The 19,049-nt window shown below is 36.1% G+C and overlaps 1 pseudogene; it reads left to right on the top strand.

Moving 5' to 3' along the window:
• The first annotated feature begins 418 nt into the window (after positions 1-418).
• LOC124231099 (tyrosine-protein kinase CSK-like) lies at positions 419-16,151 on the top strand (annotated as a pseudogene).
• Positions 16,152-19,049: the final 2,898 nt, after the last annotated feature.

Below are 19,049 nucleotides of genomic sequence, written 5' to 3'. Positions count from 1 at the left end.
TTGGCATTGATTAAGAGTTTCTAGAGAGAATGTCATCTCCTTTCTTCTTCCTGGTACACAGAGGGAGGCACCTTATACAGATAGAGATTTACCTTACAAATGTAAATGTGTCCTAACAAAGGGCAAGTTCCATTCCTCAGAGCCTCCTTCCCTGTCCCACTTTATCAAAAGCAATCAGCCTCAAATAATCCTGATGCCAAAGAGACATATCTTGGGGTGGCCAATTTCAGGTCCCTACAGATTATACATTTAATGCATGCATAAAGCAACAACTAGCCTTATGGACATTTAGTATGTGCCAAGTATAGTGATAACCACCTTGCCTCCATTATCACATTTAATCCACTAAACAGCTCCATGAGGTAAACACTGTCATTATCTCATTCCTTAAATTCTTTAGAGTTAAAAAGGTGTGAAAATGGATCCAATAACCTTGCAACAAGATGAATCTAAGCTTTCTCGGAGCTCTGCTTCTCCTCCACTGGGATATGGTAAGAAGGTTCAAGTTAGTTAACCAGTGTTAACTGGGGCAGTGGAAACCCATGGAAGGAATTCCTTACCTAAAAATGATTCCTCTCCATCACCATGAAAATAGTTTGCTTAGATATTCAGAGAAAGTTATTTACAAAGACTACCATACTAGACTCTAAAAGTGAATATCACTTTAGTTTTCTGCCATTTCTCTCCCAGTGTCATAAAAAGCCCAGCAGCATATATAAACTCCTGGGGACAGGGAGAGGGGAGGATAAATAGCTCACCTTTCAGAGTTTCAAGATGGGTGAGTATTTGACTTAACCCATTAAACAAAACCAAAGCAAAACTAAATTCTTGAGAACGTATAAACCTCTTAAAATATCATGTACCACGTCCAGCCCTGGTACTGGGGGACTATGGAGAGAAGGAAAAAAAAAAAATGATTGGCAACAGATGTTAGTGCAGGTGCCAATCTTTAAAAAGAAAAAAATCATGTACCATATTAGGTATAGCTACATCTCTTCGCTCCTGCTGCAGGCCTTCTACATATATAAATATATTATGTGTATATATATATATATATTTCATTATATATATATAATTGATTTGGAGTTAAGATTACTATATCAGAGCAGTAAGGGAGACAAATCAAAGGATATATTAATGCATTATAATTAAAACTAATTACAAATAAAAATGGCAAGTAATAGGATATACTGGAATATACGAGGAAGCCATTTGGTGTAAACCTAATTTGGCCTGACCTTGTCTTTCCAAAAGGGCCTGACCAAGGCCGTTGAGCGTGCATTGTATATCTGCTTTAGAGATTCCCTATGGCAAGAGCAAAAGGCCCTTGAGATAAAGGTGTAACTTCTCTCCCCCTCCCAACATTGGCGTCTCCTTAAGGATTAAGTATCTTTCCTTAGGTTAGAAGCTGATTGCTGTGCTCACCTGTGACAGCCCAGTTTGAGACAATAGACTTGCCTCCTGCTACGCCCACCAAGATAGCAGACCCACTACCTGCTGTGTCCATCATGTGCTGTGCTGACAGGGCAATCCTGTGACTATTGTGGGAGGGACATTTCAATCATATTTGAAACACCCTCTTTGAGGGTATATAACCTCCCTGTGTACCCCTACTTCTTTGGAGTGCTCTGTTCCTTTGTGGAAAGACTCTCCCAGGTTATAATCCTAAGATTTAAGCTCAGAATAAACTCACCCAAATTTTCATTTATAGATTGGTTATGGATTATTTTCGTGGACACTAATTTGAATAGCTATCTACTTCATAAAATATCACAGCCTAAGCTAGAAACTGGATGAGTTACATGAGACAATGGTTAAGCAGTAAGAGTACAGAAACATCCCCAACAGACACTCCAGCCCTAACTGCTCTTTCCTCCAATTAACTCCTTCTCATTTTGCAGTGTCAGCTTAGACGTATCCTTCTCTTACCCTCTCGTGCTTGGATCAGCTGCTTCTCATGTGACATCCCATAACTTCCTTTGCTAATTTCTGTAACAGGAACTCCACACAGTGTAGAATACGAATGCACTATTGCTAACAGTTGAATTGGACATCTTTTCTCTCATCAGGCTTTTTACTTTCTATAACATATGTTCTTATAACCATTCATTGAATTTTTCTCAGTTGAGTTTTGATTTTATTCATATGGGCTATGGAGACCTTAACAATTTTCTAGAAATTAGTCTAATAAAACAATTGAAAAATAAATTTAACTAAGAGTTGTTTGCACCTCTGAGCAGTCTCCTATGTTATGTGCTACTGTGATACAATGATCAAAATTAAACACAGTCTACTTGGAAATATAGACGCAAACAAACGGATATCAAAAAGTATAAAGAAGTTATTCTAAAAACATAGGCTGTAAAAACACGATCTGCAATGAAGACTTACTGAGCTAAAATTAATTCCAAGGGTTTTGAATGGAGATAGAGGGCTGAAAGGACATTTTAGGGAATAAGGATAATCTTTAAATGAAACCTAATGACAAGGAGGACATTCCAAACATTTGGCTGTCAAGAGGAGCAATGCAGGATAGGACACAGAGTGACTAAGAGAATGGTGGAGGGAAAAGGTAGGAATTTGTGAGATCTATGCAAGAATAAAGTACTCATCAAAATACTTTAATAACATAAAATATCTTTGACATTAACCAAAATTACTTTAGCCTAAATCAGTAAAGAATGGAAAATTATAACTGTACATATTTCAAATATAATAATCATTCATTTTATTTTTTATTGACTCAGTTGTAACTAAAAGATATTTATAGGTTATAGTTGCATGCTTTCTCCGATGTCTAATTTTATTTTGAAATCAATACCAAGAGATTTTTGGGGAGATGAACTTCTCTTGTGGAATATTTGAGGATTAAGTTTGACTTCTGAAGTTTTATCATTCCATTATATAAACCTCTACAAAGTAGATTCTGTCGGTCTCATTGACTACTTTATGCCTAAAAGTCCTATAATACAGAGCAAATGATGCATTTGTCAATATATACCACATTTATTTTCTACTACCTTCTCTTTCCACTTTCAAAGATGAATTTGAATTTCACCATCACTTTAAGATTTGACAATAACCAGGAATTAGTGCTTAGTCCTTAGTCTCTACTCTGTTCATCACCAGCAAGGAATGGTTATTTCTTCCTGAGGAAAGAAGCATGTACTGTGATGATTTTTGACAGTGGCTGGTAACACTTCTTGTGACAATTCTCTCTGACTGATATGAAAGGGGAGAAGAGGGGAAAGTGATTCAAATCAAGCTCCAACAAAAACTCAGCAAACTAGCTCTACTCATTTAGGTCAGGTATGTTGCTTTGCCAAGATAATAATCTCAAGCATGTGGATTGCCATTGGATTCTCTAACTTTTCTATCAAACAATTTAATTATCCCATCATGAAGCTTAAAGCAATGTAATATACACACTTTAGCTATAAATTATCTGCAGGTGGATTGGTCATTTGTGGATAATCATGAAATTTAGAAATCCAAATTTGGATTTATGTGAAATTTGGAAATTTGCAAACTTCTGAAAGCCAGGTTACATGATTTGGAACTAACTCATTCTTAAGGCTAAACCTTCCTTGAGCTGCTGGAAGCCTATTTGTGATCTGTATTAACCCACTTAACATGAAAATTTAAACACATCACTTAAAAATATTAAATCTAGAGTGCTTGCCCAAACTATTTCTGAAAGACATTAAAACCAAGGTTTTGTATAAGTGATTAGGATCCTTTACTTTTGGGGCAAAAACAGGAATATAATTCCTCCTCAACCGAAACTTTATTATTTATAACTTGAAGACTCTCTTTGTCTCAATATGTTAATTAATCCATATTCTCTTGGATAATATTGGGTATCTTTTTGTGAATTTACTATGAAATAGGATTAATTATTATTCCCTTTTTTAGGATGAGAAAATAGAGCCTTGAGAGCCAAAATAAGAGGACCACAGCAGCACAGCTAGAAATTAGTGGAGGCAAAGTTCACACCGCGTTGGTTTGACTCCAGAGCGCTCCCTCTTCACCTGTTTTCTGACCTTTACTCCATCCTTTCTAACTCTAGAAGGCATCTTAGAGGAAGAAAGATTATCTCAATTTTGATTTTAGGGCAGGTTTTCTAACCTATTTTGTTGATAGTTGTTTAAAATATATCTACCTTATTAGGAAAAGACATTGAGACTTTATCCTGGATAGGGACCATTGTGAACATTTCAATGACCCATTTCCTAAAGACTGATACAGGCCATGTTTTCTAGCATGTATTTCCCTCCCCTCGCTTAACATGCCCTTCTTACTATTTACTTCTTTGCAACTCTGCCATATTTTCAGACATAAATAATCTCATTATGAATTGATTGCTAAGATAAACAATATTTTAATCATGTTTCTTTTGTTATTTAGGTGGGATAAATGTCATACCTGGCATTTCAAGATCTTTCATATCAATAGTCATTAACTAGCTTTTACAGGTTGCATCCTAATATACTTAGCTTCATACAATTACCAGTCTTCCCAAAAGACAACCCTGATTTCTCTTAAGAGCTATTTCTTAATGAAATGATGGAATGGTTTCTTGACTAAAGTACATACCTAAAACTCCACATAGAATTACAAATTTCAGTTGTTTCTATATTTTATAAGTGTGTGAGAATTATCAAAATGACCAATCTTTGGTATTTGAAAGAAAAACATTTGTAAGAGAAAAAATATTTTAGCCTAGACATCTGGCCCCTTGACGAATGGGACACAGAGCTAAAATTTTTTTTTCATTATTTCACCAGATACTGATTTATAGATATTTTAGTGTCAGTGACACGTGCAGAGTCAGAATTTTTTTTAATGCTTACTTTTCTGAGGTGAAGATAGATAATTTATTCTGGAGGCTGAGTCCAAAGGGAAAGAAATCCTGGAATGGATCGGCTCTATACTTTTGCATCAAAGTGAGCGCTAGGGCCACATTTTCATGACATTTGGGACTTGAGTAATAATTTGGGGCCACCTGGACTTGATTAGCTCAAAGTCAACTATTGTCAGAATGACCTTTGATGTACCTTTTGCCCTCTGCCCCCAATCACCAGATCTCTTCTTCTGCCCTTAGGGAAAATAGTTGTTAGCATTTGGTCAAGTTAAACCGCATTTGAAGAGTTTGTTCCACGAAAACTCTACATGATATCAACTAAAACACTTTTTTTAATATTGTGACTTTAAGGAAAAGAGCTCTGAATCACCTTCTTTTTTTATTCACAACTGAAACTGGTGTGTGTTGAGGAAAAAATGTTATTCTAAATCAGAAGCAGGACCATAAGCAGTTAATGCATCAACCTCTCTTAACATTTGAAAAGGACTTGTTGAACTTCACCTCTTGTTTTAAACCTCTGTCCTGAGCACAATGCATTCAAGATCTCCTTGCTTATAGCCAACTTCAAAAAAGAATGCTCAGGGATCAAAGGCCTTTTTGAAATGACATATAACTGACAAGGGAATCAACATGAATCAGGCATAGACACACACAGTTCATTACCTAGCAAAAGCCGTGAAAACTGGAGACATCATCCATAATTATTAACCATCTGGGAGAGCTGAGGATAAAATTTTATGGGGCTCAAGAGTCAAAGATCAGCATTCAAATGATCATCAACTTTCACCACCTTGTCATTCACCAGTTGGGATCAAATTAATTTTGCTTATTTAACTTCTAATGATGGTACTTTTGCACATCTCCGTGAATGAAAGATTGTGACATGAAATGGCATTTTTTTACTTTAGTGTTAGATAAATTCATTAGATTATTATAGAGAATCAATTTCTGTGATCTCCAATTCAGGGTTCTAAACTTATTCCATGGCAACACATAAGAATCATACGTATTTTTAAAGAAAAATTTGCTCTTAAAACTGACTATTGGGGCTGGCCCAGTGGCCAAGTGGTTAAAGTTCCATGCACTCTGCTTTGCCAGCCCAGGGTTTCCGGGTTGGGATACTGGGTGTGGACCTACTCCACTCACCAGCCATGCTGTGAAGGCATCCCACACTCAAAGTAGGGGAAGATTGGTACAGGTGTTAGCTCAAGGCTAATCCTCCTCAAGCAAAAAAATGAGGAGGATTGACAACAGATGTTACTTCAGGGCAAATCTTCCTCACCAAAAAAAAAAAAAGACTATTCTGAGTTTAGAACAATTTTCAACTTGGGAAGAATAAATGCATGAAATTAAATTTTAAATTAGTTTATTCAAGAGATCTTGTTGCAAACCACAATGCTCTCAATTTATATTGCAGTGGTTAAGGTTTTGGTTTCTAGTGTCAGAATCCAGGTTCAAATCTTGACTTTGCCACTGCTGCCTATGCAATTGTGAGCAAGTAATTTAAAGTTTCCAAGCTTCAATTTCCCTGTAGGTAAAATAGGCATAATAGTAATTATCTCACAATCATTTTGCTAGAAATAAATTAGAACATTGCTTATGACATGTTAAGCATGTAATAAATGTTGGTTATTTTTATTGTTTTAGATCTAGGAGATTTAAAAATGAGCAAAACAAAAAACTCATTCTTGCTTCCACAGAACAAAATATTTTTAAAAGACGTAAAGATATCACAGAGCTAATAAGCCAAAGATGAGTTATGGATTATGAATAATTGATAGATCCAAAAAAAGAAAACCTGAAAAGGTGAGGACAGCATTTGAGTCTGATTTTATCCTAGGGGCATGTGTCATTTTCAGAAGAGATGGCTTCGACGTTAAGAAACTGCACGTTACTTTAGACAACCTTGTGGAGTTAGCTGTACAAAGATTGGAATCCAGCGCCCTGGATTTGGAGATCCTGGTAAATCTCCTATGAACTGGATTATGATTCCAGAGAAGTACTCCCTAAGAGTCAGAATTCCATAAGAGTATACTCTGAGAGTAAGAGTAAGACAAAAATAGATAGAATTGCAAGGACGCTATAGAATAGAAGACAAGCTTTAAATTTTTTTGAAAAATGAAATTACTAATACTTCTCAGAGTTTAAAATAATTTTTCTTTATCAGATAGAAACATAATACCTAAGAGAAGAAAGATTGAGCATCAAAAAAAGGTGGAAGAGGTACATTACATGCAATTGAAAAATACATTAAATAGGTACCTTTATTAAGGGATAAAGGAAATAAAAGAAAAAAATAAGAATTTAGCCCCAAAATGAAATATACAAAAAAAATAGAGTCACTAGAACTGAAATGTAGAGTAAATAAAACTAAGAAATAAATGGATGGATTATTTTAAAAACACATGTGACACAGCTGAAGATAGACTTAATGACCTAGAAGAAAGGTCATAAGAAAATATTCATAATGGAGGAGGAAGAGACAAAAATATAGAAAACATACAAGCGTGAGAGATATAAGTGATTCAGAGAAAAAAAACCTAATATCTAACATATACATAATTGTCTTTGTGGATATTAACTGTCTATTATCCTAACATGTACATCAACACAAAATTAATTCTTTGATCCTAATGTGGAATATGAGATCTAACGACAATATGATGAGTGCATGGAGAGAGAATTCAGGACTTCAAAGATTTGTTTTTGGTATGTGAAATGTGTTTCAGATGAATCCTTAATAACTAATTTAATTCATTTATGTCTCTAAAAGTGCTATTAGTAATTTCTAGCAGAGAAGCAGATATATATTTTTACATATGGATTCCTATATTATAAACTTGATCTGACTTATTTCCACAAGAATCTGTGCTTTCATTTTCAATACAATAGGTCTTCCAAGCATCTTATTTTTTGTAAACGTGCAACAACAACAATAATTGATTCAGAAGTTCCTGAAAAATTAGTTATATAAAGACAAGGGATTTTTATCATTATAGTCATACTCTTTTGGGTAAATGCTAGTTTCTAAATATTTATCTCATAGAGCACTGTGCAAAAACCAGTGTGATTCTTGAGATACGGATTATGAGCACAAAATATAATTGTATCATAGTTTCCTTTCATGTGAAGTCATAAGTTTATCAATATAATTTGTTTTATTTATCTCATTCCAAATGTATAGCCAAATAAATATTGAAACAATTACTACATGTTTCCTACCACTTGAAGCATAAATTTTTAGACTGGCTTTTGAAATGTTTCGTAATAAAGACCACAAATTTTAGGATGAAGAAGAATGCCTGGGGCAGTGTTAACAGTTCAAGGTCTCTGGGACTAACTGCTAGGAAATGTTTCAGTAGCTCTGGTGTAGGGACCAGGAATATACATTGTGAAAAACAGCATATGGCAAGGATGCTGGTAGTATTCTGCAACACTTTTGAGGAACACTGTCTACCTTGTAGTTCCCTCTGTAATTTTCACTCTATGTTTTTCATTACTCCTCAATCACATAATACTTTTAATTAGGCATGTAAGAACAGTTTCTAGCTGATCCAGAACTAGGCCATGGTCATTTCTTCCTCTAACATGATTTTTTTTTTAAATTGTTTCTATTCTCCTCACATAAACCAGCTCTCTTATTTTTTTTTCTCTCAAATACTGATGTATCTTTCCTAACTCAATTTTTCTGTAGGTTTCTTTTATTAATCCTGTCTTTTGTAAGGATGCTTTACCCATATCCTCTCGAATGCAAATACTCCATTTGCACAACAAAATATAACTCTCATCATTTGTTATTTACTAGGGAAGCTTATGGCTCCATATATGTAATCCGTTCCAACCAAATGGTAAAAATCTAAATGATAGAAACCACGTCTTATTTCTTATCTTCATATTTTATAAGCACATAAAGGTAACCAATACATTCTAATTTACATTGTGATGCTGAGAACTGGTGGGAAGTCTAATAAAACTGAAAAGCCTTTTTAGTGTCTTTTGACATACTTTTATAATATAGACTAAAGTGACTAATTTGTTTTTAAAATCAGGGTTTCGTTGGAAATTAAGAAAGAGCTCTGTGTAAAAAAATTGTTAATTTTTTTTCAGTTATTAGTTGTAATACAATGTATAGTTGTGATCAATCTGTTTGTATTATATATACATTTTGGTGTGTGTGTATATATACACTATACATATATGCATACTTAGATGTATGTATACACATATACGTGTGTATAAACATATACATATAATTTATATATACATACATATATATGCATGTAAATTGTATATAGATATAATTTAAAAACAACTAGATTAATAAATCAAAACCAGTGAGACTCTGATTATGAGTATCTTGCACTTAATTCAGTATTTTCTGTTTCGTACAGTTTATCTTTTATGAGAGATTTGTTAGAAAGCAACGGAATATAATATCCAAAGGATTTCTTGGGGTGCACATATCTTTAATTTAGCCTCTATCACTTTCCAAAATCTTATATAATATTTAGAACTGGCATTCTCTATCAAATGATTCTATTCTTTCCAATTAATATAACAGGATGTATCAGAAATAATACAATCACAGAGGGAAAATAGTTTTGTAGTTAAACTTGCATTTAAGAACCAGGGTGTGTTACAATTAAACTAAAACACCAGAGGCCTAAAGCATTTCCATTAATCGTGATTTTATTTTATTTTACTTCTGATCTAACTAATATCCCAGTTCACCAAAAAAAAGCACATTGATATTTTTGGCCCTCAAATTTACTTGAATATCAAATGATATAATAAAAATGCATTAAAATTCTTCACAAAATGTGATGAATTAAATGTAATTTCTTTCTTATTTTGCATTCACAAAATAACATGCACTTTAAAGGTTTAAAGTGCATGTTATTTTCTATCTGAAACTACTAATTAACCGCAGTTATTCTTAAAATTTTCCTCCACCTGTAAGTTTCTTTAATTACTATTTAATAGCCAAATGCCAGATCCGAGATACCACAAATGTATGATTCTCTTCCTAGTTCTTTCAAAGTGGGGCAATTCCTCTAAAGCTCATTTCTTTTCAGCTCATGGCTTACAGTATTATTTACTCTTCTATTATGTTATTTTATTGTAATAATTAACTACTGTTAATTTAAATATAACATTATGTATCTATATATATGCATATATAGATATCTGACAGGCACTATGCTAAGCTTTTTACTTTTCATTTATTCATTCACTCTTAATACTCTTATCCTCAACTTACTGATGAAGAAACTAAACCTAAAAGAGGACAAGTAATTAATCCAAAGCCAGAGACAAAAGGCAGAGTTGATATTCAAATTTAGATGTATCTGACTTCAAAGCCAAGGTTCTTAATCACTACACTCCACTTTATATTTTGCATTTTATTAAAGATAAATCCAGAGAACAATGGAAGAAATGTTGTCCTTTTAAAAAACACAGGTATGTCACAGACCATGTGAGCTACTCTTTCTGGGAAAGAAGCAAAAATGTTTACTTAAAAATAGCTGAAAGCCTCCAATTGTCTGAGCTATGGAGAGAAATCCAGAAGACATTTCTTCTCTGAAAATTTTACTGACATGCACATATTGGCAAAGCATGTCTATCAAAACAAATTTTCTCTCAACTTTATTGAGTCAAATTGGCCAAAAAATAGTAGACAGAGATCGAAACAAAGAGACAAAACAAAAAAATGAAATTTAAAACTTAACAAAACTTTCATTTTTTAGCAGAGCCTGATTTAGACTCTTTTTTTCTGGAGGAAAACTGAACATTTCGTTGCATTATGGCCCCAAAGAGTTTATAATGGGAAATGCCTATAATATTAACTCAAACATTTCAACTAATAGGCTAAAAGAGGGGAGGGAACTCGAGGAGAGAGGAATAAATCTCTCAGTCATAAAGTTGTGTGATGCCAATTAAAATGCACTCCCAGGTTGCAAAGCGGCTGCCAAACTGCAGAGTGTTTTCAGAAAATGGTTCTGGAGAGGGTCTAGGTGTCACAAGGGCTTTTAACATTCATCCTCAGAATATTCCAGCCACAAATATAACTCCATGCAAAAGCAAAGAGAGTTGGCCATGCATAGAATTTCATTTAGCACCCTGGTAGTTCACTTAATTAGAATAAACCTAGAGTTCCTTAAGACTCTTTTGTAAGCCTAAACCTCATCACCACAAATTGACTTTTTAATTACATGGTTCTTAAGAGCCTTTAGGCATGTAATAGGACAGACTGTAAATATAGCCATTAACACACACACACACACACCAAACACATGCTTTTAGGGAATTTAGCAATAGATAGTAATGCTATTCATGTTACTCTTCTGTGAGATGAATATAGGGAAGACAAATATTAACCTCTTCAAGACCCAGTTCCCTATCTTCACAATAAGAATAAAATTGCTGCTGCTTCATAGCTATTATTTTGGTTTCAAGATTAAATAAGATAATTATTTTTTTTCAAAGTGCTTATGCAAAATACAGTGCTTATGCAATAAGTTTAAGCTAGCCTTAGTGAAAAGAATAATAAGTGGATGTCAAAAGTCCTGAACTGAGTCCTTTCACTGTCATTAGCTAGATATATGAGCTTAGGAAAATTTTATTATAATAATTGTCCTCAGTTTCCCTATATGTAGCACCAGAATACATTCAGGAACTAAGAGTCCTTAATTTTTTTTTATAATCCAGCTATGATTAGATCTATTAAGAAAGCTCAGCAGCTAAGACAACAAGTTGTTATATAAGCTTTTCCATTAGGCTGTCCCTTTAAATTCACATTTGAGAGAGCTTGTAAATACTAAGAAACTTTTATTAATTTAACTGTGAAAAAATGTCAAGAATGTGTAAATTACAATCTTATAATAAATCCCTCTCAGAAGCAGCTTTACTCAGTTACTCAGTCCTTGTTTTAAGGCACTATGACTAATAAGAACTATAAACAACTATCCCAATAAAAACAATTGAAATCATGAAAAACTGGAAGGGGGATAAGAAGGTACTATTTGAATCGTATCAGTGACTAGAAACAACAGGAAATTCACAGAGGAGAGACAATTTTAAAGTGAGAGCAGGAACCCTGGACACTTAGCACCAAGGCAAAATTGTGCCATGAAGGTTCTTAGTGAAACCTGGAAAAATTTCAACTTTTTTCTTACCTATCTGTACTATGTAAAGGGGCAGGATAGTAAGTCTAGTTAAGAAACCAATGAGAAATATACACATTGCACAGTTCCCAATTTTGTGAAAATAAAATTTAAATAAATCTCTAGGAAAAAGGAATCAACAAAAAAGCAAAGCTTTGGAAAGAAGGGAAAAAAATCAATCTCACAAGTTGGTAGCCAGAAGCTGACACTCATACACTCACAGGTCAAAACATAAAAGAAAGAGGAATCTACTTATTATAGCTGAATGATAGCAAAAAATCTGTGCACCACAAATTTGTAGACTGCAACTATTTTGTTGCACATTTCATGTGTAATCACTCAACTTACATTTTAACCATGAAAACAAGAGTTGAAAGGTCTTATTCCTGTAAATGGGGTTCAAAAGCACTTCAGTCTGGGTTTGGTGGGTTTCCAAGAGAATTTAAATTTCCCTAATTCATCCATAAATAGGACAGTTTCTCAGTTGAAGTGATATGGTAGCTTCAGATTTCACTCTACACCTATTTCCAGTTTATCTTGTCTTTTAGGAAAAGGGAATGGTCAAATATATATATATATGACTTATGAGAACACGAAAACTGAAAACTGAATCCCTGAGCAAGCAGTTTTTCCTTTCATTTGGTAGGAGTCATTTGTAGAGATTGCAAATGACATCATCAGTCACTGAAATTGATGGAACTGCTAAGATAACATTTTTCACCCCAGTGTAAACACTGATGGATCCTTTGAGGGATGCCTTACATTGCAAGTCTGGGATTTAGTTTATAGGTCTGACAAGTGTGACCTTTAAAATAATGTATCTGCTATAAAAGAGGAAAGAAAACTCTTTATAACTAAAATATATTGGCTACAAAATCACTTTCTAGCAAGTAGTTTGATTACAATCAAAATAATGTGCCAAAATGAAACAGTTTACCTGTGATCAATTTAACGTGGTTGTAAAATGCTAATTATGAAAGAAAACACACTCAAGATTTGTGGTATTGTCTATAAAACTTGCAGAGAATCTAACATTCAGTGATGTGTAGCACATATGGGTAAGCAGATGGCCGAAGTATTATTTTTAAAAACAGGACTTTTGCTGACAAAATACAGAATTGGAATTGTGTGATTGGAAAACTAAGAGGATGTTATTTATGAGGCAGTAGGCTCATGCTCAGTAATTGGATTCTTGCTAAATGGCAGATAAAAAGGACTTAGAAAAAATGAGTATTTGAAACTATAGAGATGAATGAGAAATTCTTCTGACAATATATCTATCTGTAATTTTCACCCCAGCTCATCACCTTTCACTTTTCTGGCTTTTGGGGAGCCTATAAGAGAAGGAAGTCTACCTTACCATATCAGGCTTGATTCATGAAAAATGTTAACTTATTTCTTTTATTTTTATACAATTCGAGGAGGGGAAAAAACTAATGAAATGATTCTGAATATGAACAGATACAAATTAGATATAAAATAACTGTTAAATCTCCATACAAAAGAGAATATATAACAAAGACTAAATTGGCCACTTCAAATAACTTAGTCAAAGGGTTCAAACTTTCAGTTATAAGTTCTGAGGATCTGAAGTACAGCATGGTGACCATGATTAATAATACTGTATTGTATATGTGAAATTTCCTAAGTGTGTCTCACACACACACAGGTAACTATATAAGGTGATGGATGTGTTAATTCGTTTGATTGTGGTAACTATTTCACAATGTATATATATATCAAATCATCACATTGTACAACTTAAATATACACAATCTTTGTGAATGATACCTCAATAAAGCTGGAAAAAATAACTTGCTGATTTTGACTCCTCTTCTTTGAGATAATTTAAGACCTTGTTTTATCCCCAACACTCATCATATTCAATTGAGATTTTCGGGAACCTGTATGTCTTCTTGAATTTGCTATTAGCTTGCTGAGATCAGGAATTATCTCATGTACACATTTTATTCTCCTAACTAAGCATTAAACTTGGCCAGTAGTAAATGGTCAGTAAAATTTTACTGAATAAATTAATGAAGTTCTATTGCTCAATTAGTGAGCTTTAAACTACTACATTTAAAATTGTGAGTTTTTCTTCTGGATTAAAGTTTAACTTCTCCTTAATAATAACCATTCTTAAGAAAGGAGATTTTAATAATTCTATGATAAGAATTAGCTTAAATCTCAAATTTCCTGCCTATAGGTGAATTAGACCTATATTAACACATAACTATGACGTACAAATTACATTTTCAAGACATCTAAAGATCAAGTACAGAATTCAGAATTGGTAATCTTTCCAAATATTCATGATAAGCTAAATTTTCCTCATAGTTTACTTCAAAATATTTGAGGAAACTCAATTCAGTTTTATACTCAGATTTTGTCCCTTGTTATGTATTTTATATATGTATATATATTGTTATATATGAAATGTGTCTTCAAATATTTATTTCCATCATGGAAACTTGGCTTATAGAAAAGATAAGTAAATAGAATATAATATGTAAATTTTTTTCTTGAAAACCAATATTTTATTATGCTCTCCCTACTCTTCAGAAATCTACTCTTTCAGATTTTTGCTTTGCTGTAGGCGTCACAGACACTGGAGTGTGACCAGCACTCCCCTCACTGTCTGCCATATGGCCAACCCAAGAGAGGATGGCTCCTTCTCAGGGACAGGCCGCTACAGAGTAGGCTGAAGCTAGGAGGAGAGCAGTCCCAGCTAGGCCTTTGCACAGGCCAGGTTAACCAGTAAGGACTCTAGAGGTATAATAGATGCAACTCTCTTACAAAAAAAGAAAGGAAGGAAGGAAGGAAGGAAAAACTAGTATAAAACCTCAGTAGTGTCCCAGCACACACAGTTTAAACATAAAAAAGGATCACCAGAAGGCAGTTAAAAAGACAACAAAACCAACAAGGCCACCTCCTGGGTGGTGGCCTAGGGGGAGGGCCTCCGCCCCGCTGCCAGCCCCCTCACTGACCTGCAGCAAGTCCCTGGAGGTGGCCCCAGCTGAGCAGCAGCACCAGAATCAGCACCACGGACAGCGCCAGTCCGGGCCTCTGATAGGGGCCACTTCTGTGCCTGTCCCAAGACAGGCCTGTTCCTGGTGTGGGAGAGCATCAACTACCCTGGGGACTATACGCTGTCTGTGAACTGTGAAGGCAAAGTGGAGCACTACAGCATCATGTACGACAACAGCAAGCTCAGCATTAGTGAGGAGGTGTACTTCGAGAACCTCATGCAGCTGGTGGAGCACTACACCTCAGGTGCAGATGAAATCTGTACTTGCCTCATCAAGCCAAAGGTCATGGAGGGCACAGAGGAGGTCCAGGATGAGCTCTTCCTCAGAGGCTGGACGCTGAACATAAAGGACCTGAAGCTGCTGCAGATCACTGGGAAGGGGGACTTTGGAGACGCGATGCTGAGCTGTGTGGAGGGAACAAAGTCTCTGTCAATTACATTAGGAACGACACTACTGCCCAAGCATTCCTGGCTGAAGCCTTGGTCATGGCACAAGTTCATCCTAGCAACCAGGTACAGCTTTTGGGCGTGATCATGGCGCAGAAAGGTGGCCTTTACATCATCACTGAGTTCATGGCCAAGGGGAGCCTGGTGGATTACCGGCAGTTGCTGGATTGGTAGGTGCTGGGCGGAGACTTTCTCCTCAAATTCTCACTAGACCTCCGTGAGACCATGAAGTACCCAGAGAGCAACAACTTCGTACACCGGGGCCTTGCTGCCGGCGTCATGCTGGTATCCGAGGACAGCGTGGCCAAGGTCACAGACCGTCTCCAGACACAGGCAAGTTGCCAGTCAAGTGGACAGCCCTTGAGACCCTGAGGGAAAAGAAATTCTCCACCAGGTCTGATGTATGGAGTTTCGGAATTTTTCTCTGGGAAATCTACTCCTTAGGGCAGTGCCTCATCCAAGAATTCCCCCGAAGGACATCGTCCTTCAGGTGGAGAAGGGCTACAAGATGGCCATCCCCGGCGACTGCCCGCCTATAGTCTGCAAGATCAAGAAGAACTGCTCGCACCTGGACGCCGCCTCGCAGGCCTCCTTCCTGCAGCTCCTAGAACAGCTCAAGTACATCAAAACCCATGTGCTGCACCTGTAGACTGCCAGCATCCACCCAGGTCATGGGCATGTGGGGACTGAACCTGGATAGATTGTGGACCTGGTGCTCCCACTCACTGAGCCCAGTGGGTCAGTGGGTGGGCTTCCGTTGTCCCAACCTGTGTCCCCTCTGCCGTCCCTCCCCTCTCCCTCCCCACGTGAACCTGCCTGGGCCTGGTAACTTTTCTCATGGATCCACCTGTGGGGCTTCTGGAGGCCCACAGAAAGGACTAAGAAGGGAGGAGGCTGAGGAGCAGGAGGCAGATGCCTCCTACCATGGTCATGTTCCCCCTGGCCTCCCATCTCTCACCTTCTTTGATGTTTATTCCCTTCCTTTTTTGAGATTCTTTTCCATGTGTTTAGATTTTATTTTTCAAGGTGAGAAAGAAAGTGCCCAGCAAATGAGCATTTTACAAGAAGTAGGAATCTTATTTTTCCTGTCCTGTCCACAAGGGTAGGGAGACCACCGCCCTCTCTAGGGACCTGTCACCCCAGCCTTGTTCCTCATTCCATATTTTGTGTCCGGTGTTGTCTCTGTCTCCCGCTGTTTCTTCTTGACCATGTTGAACTATTTGCGTGCATCCCTGGCAGATGTCTGTCCCGGCTGTCAGGGGCTTGGGGTTCAGGTATGGCTGCTGCCCACCCACCTACCTTGTAAGATGGCATCAAAATAAACCACTCCATGAGGAAAAGAAAACTATATGTGAACATATATCATTAGGATAAACACTGGCATGCATCAATTAGCATACAAGATATTATTTGTTGACATGATTAGAGTGAGCAAATAGGTAAAGATTAGTAATCAGAATTGTACTATCTCAGAGACTTTTGATATCTATTAGGCAAACTAAGCATATATATTCACAAAGATGTGTTTTCTGACACATTTTTCTTGATAGTAGAGGCATCAGTATCTGCATCAGCCTGCAGAAGGGCTGTGAAATTTTCACTGGAGACTCTGGCCTAAGAAATAACACTGAATACAGCATCAGTGTTGATGTGAAAGACTTTGGAATCGGAAAACCTTGGTTTGAGTCCTATTTCAGCCCAGGACCAGACTGGGACTTTAGCTATAAGCTTAAGTTATCTGAAGTCCAGTCTCCTCACATGCAAAAAAAAAAATATCAATATTCCCTACTTTATATCAGTTTTCTCAGCAGCATGTGAGAAAATAGGTTATGCTCTTAAACTAGTGCCTAGCACAAAAATGACTTCCCATAATTGTAGTTATTATTGTCACTGACAGAATTGTGTTTTATAGAGCTACTCTAGGAAACTGAAATTTGGAAAACTAAGTAGGATACTACATCATGAATATAGTAGAGAAATTGAAATGTACATTATGATTGAACAGAAACGACTAAGAACATATATTCTCTCGTGTGTACGCATGTATGCAGATGTAATATCTAAGCCCTATAACTTTGTGCATGTAATCAAGGTAAACATTTTCAGAGTTATAGGGAGAGTCCCCAACTAGAAACAACCAAGCTGCACAGAAGCAACTGCTCAAATGAGGGCAAGTTCTCCTCTGTGGGGCAACAGACGGCAACATTTACAACAACGGCACCAAGATTTACTAGAGCAACATTTGGAGAGATTTCAATCTTGAAGTCTACCTCAAATAAATTAAATAGGAAATACACAAAAGAAAAAAAACAGCAATAATTTCCAACCACTTTTCTCTTTTAGACAACCCACTTGTATCTGCGTCTTTAAGCTTCAGTTGTCATCTTTATGCAGATTGTTCAAAACTCTGTTTTTAGTCATAAGTTCTAGAATCGCATTTTAATTTCTCTACTATTCCTGTCTTTATTTTTTGCTGACACCTCCAAGTCATCATCTTTCCCCCAAAGGCTTTTTTGTCTAACTCCATTCCCAAAGGGAACACATCTCTCAATTGCGATGTGAGAGGCACATCACAATTCTCCCAATCATACATGGATGAAATTTCAGACTTCAGTAGGAAATATATAGAAATGGAGGAGGGGGTGACAGGTAGGGAAGCTAATGATTTGGATAATGTGGATATTGATGTCAAAATATATTACATTTGGATATCATTGTAAGTATTGTATATAAGATTAACGCTGGTCCGTTTTACTTCACCCATTGCTCTGTCCCTGTGCAGTAAAGAATTAATTCATCAGGATTGGGTGTCCAAACTTTGCTCACTCCATTGAAAAGTCTGGCCCTCCCTGACTCCTAAAGATAACCAATAAGCCGTTGGAACATGCTGCCTGATAAAAGTGTCTTTGTTTACCTGAGTACTTGGGCCATACCACTTTGCTTATACTAGCAATGTGATTTATGATGAGGGCCTTGGGTCATATGATATTAGTTTGTCCTTGGAGGGGCTGGACAGTGAGTAACTAGAATCAGCCTCATGCATAGTCAGCCATGCCTACTTAACCAACTCCAATAAAAATCCTGAACACAAAGGCTAATGAGTCTTCCTTGGTTGGCAATACTTCATATGTGTTATCATATATCATTGCTGGGAGAATTAGGAATTCTTCACTTTACCTCACTGGGAGAGGACAACTGGAAGCTCATGTCTGGTCTCTCCTGGACTCTACCCTATGCACCTTTTAACTTGCTGTTTTAAATCTGTAACTTTTTTTGCTGTAATTAACTACACCTGTAGGTATAACAACCTTTCTGAGTTCTTTGAGTCCTTTTAACAAATCATTGATCCTGAAGGTCATCTTGGAGCCCTGCAAACACAATCTCTAATAAGTATTACTTATAAAAACGTAAAGCTAACCTTACTGAGTTTTAGAGAATACTCAAATCTTCAGGACCAAAACTTAGACCTGCACTTATTTTATTTTTGTGTCAGACAAAATATGGAAAGAATTTAATTAATTCACTCATTCCTATTTCTTATAAAAAT

Source organism: Equus quagga, chromosome 20, assembly GCF_021613505.1.
Source record: "Equus quagga isolate Etosha38 chromosome 20, UCLA_HA_Equagga_1.0, whole genome shotgun sequence".
In the NCBI taxonomy this organism is placed as follows: Eukaryota; Metazoa; Chordata; class Mammalia; order Perissodactyla; family Equidae; genus Equus; species Equus quagga.
Note: the sequence above shows the minus strand (reverse complement) of the source record. Positions and strands in the feature narration are given on the sequence as shown.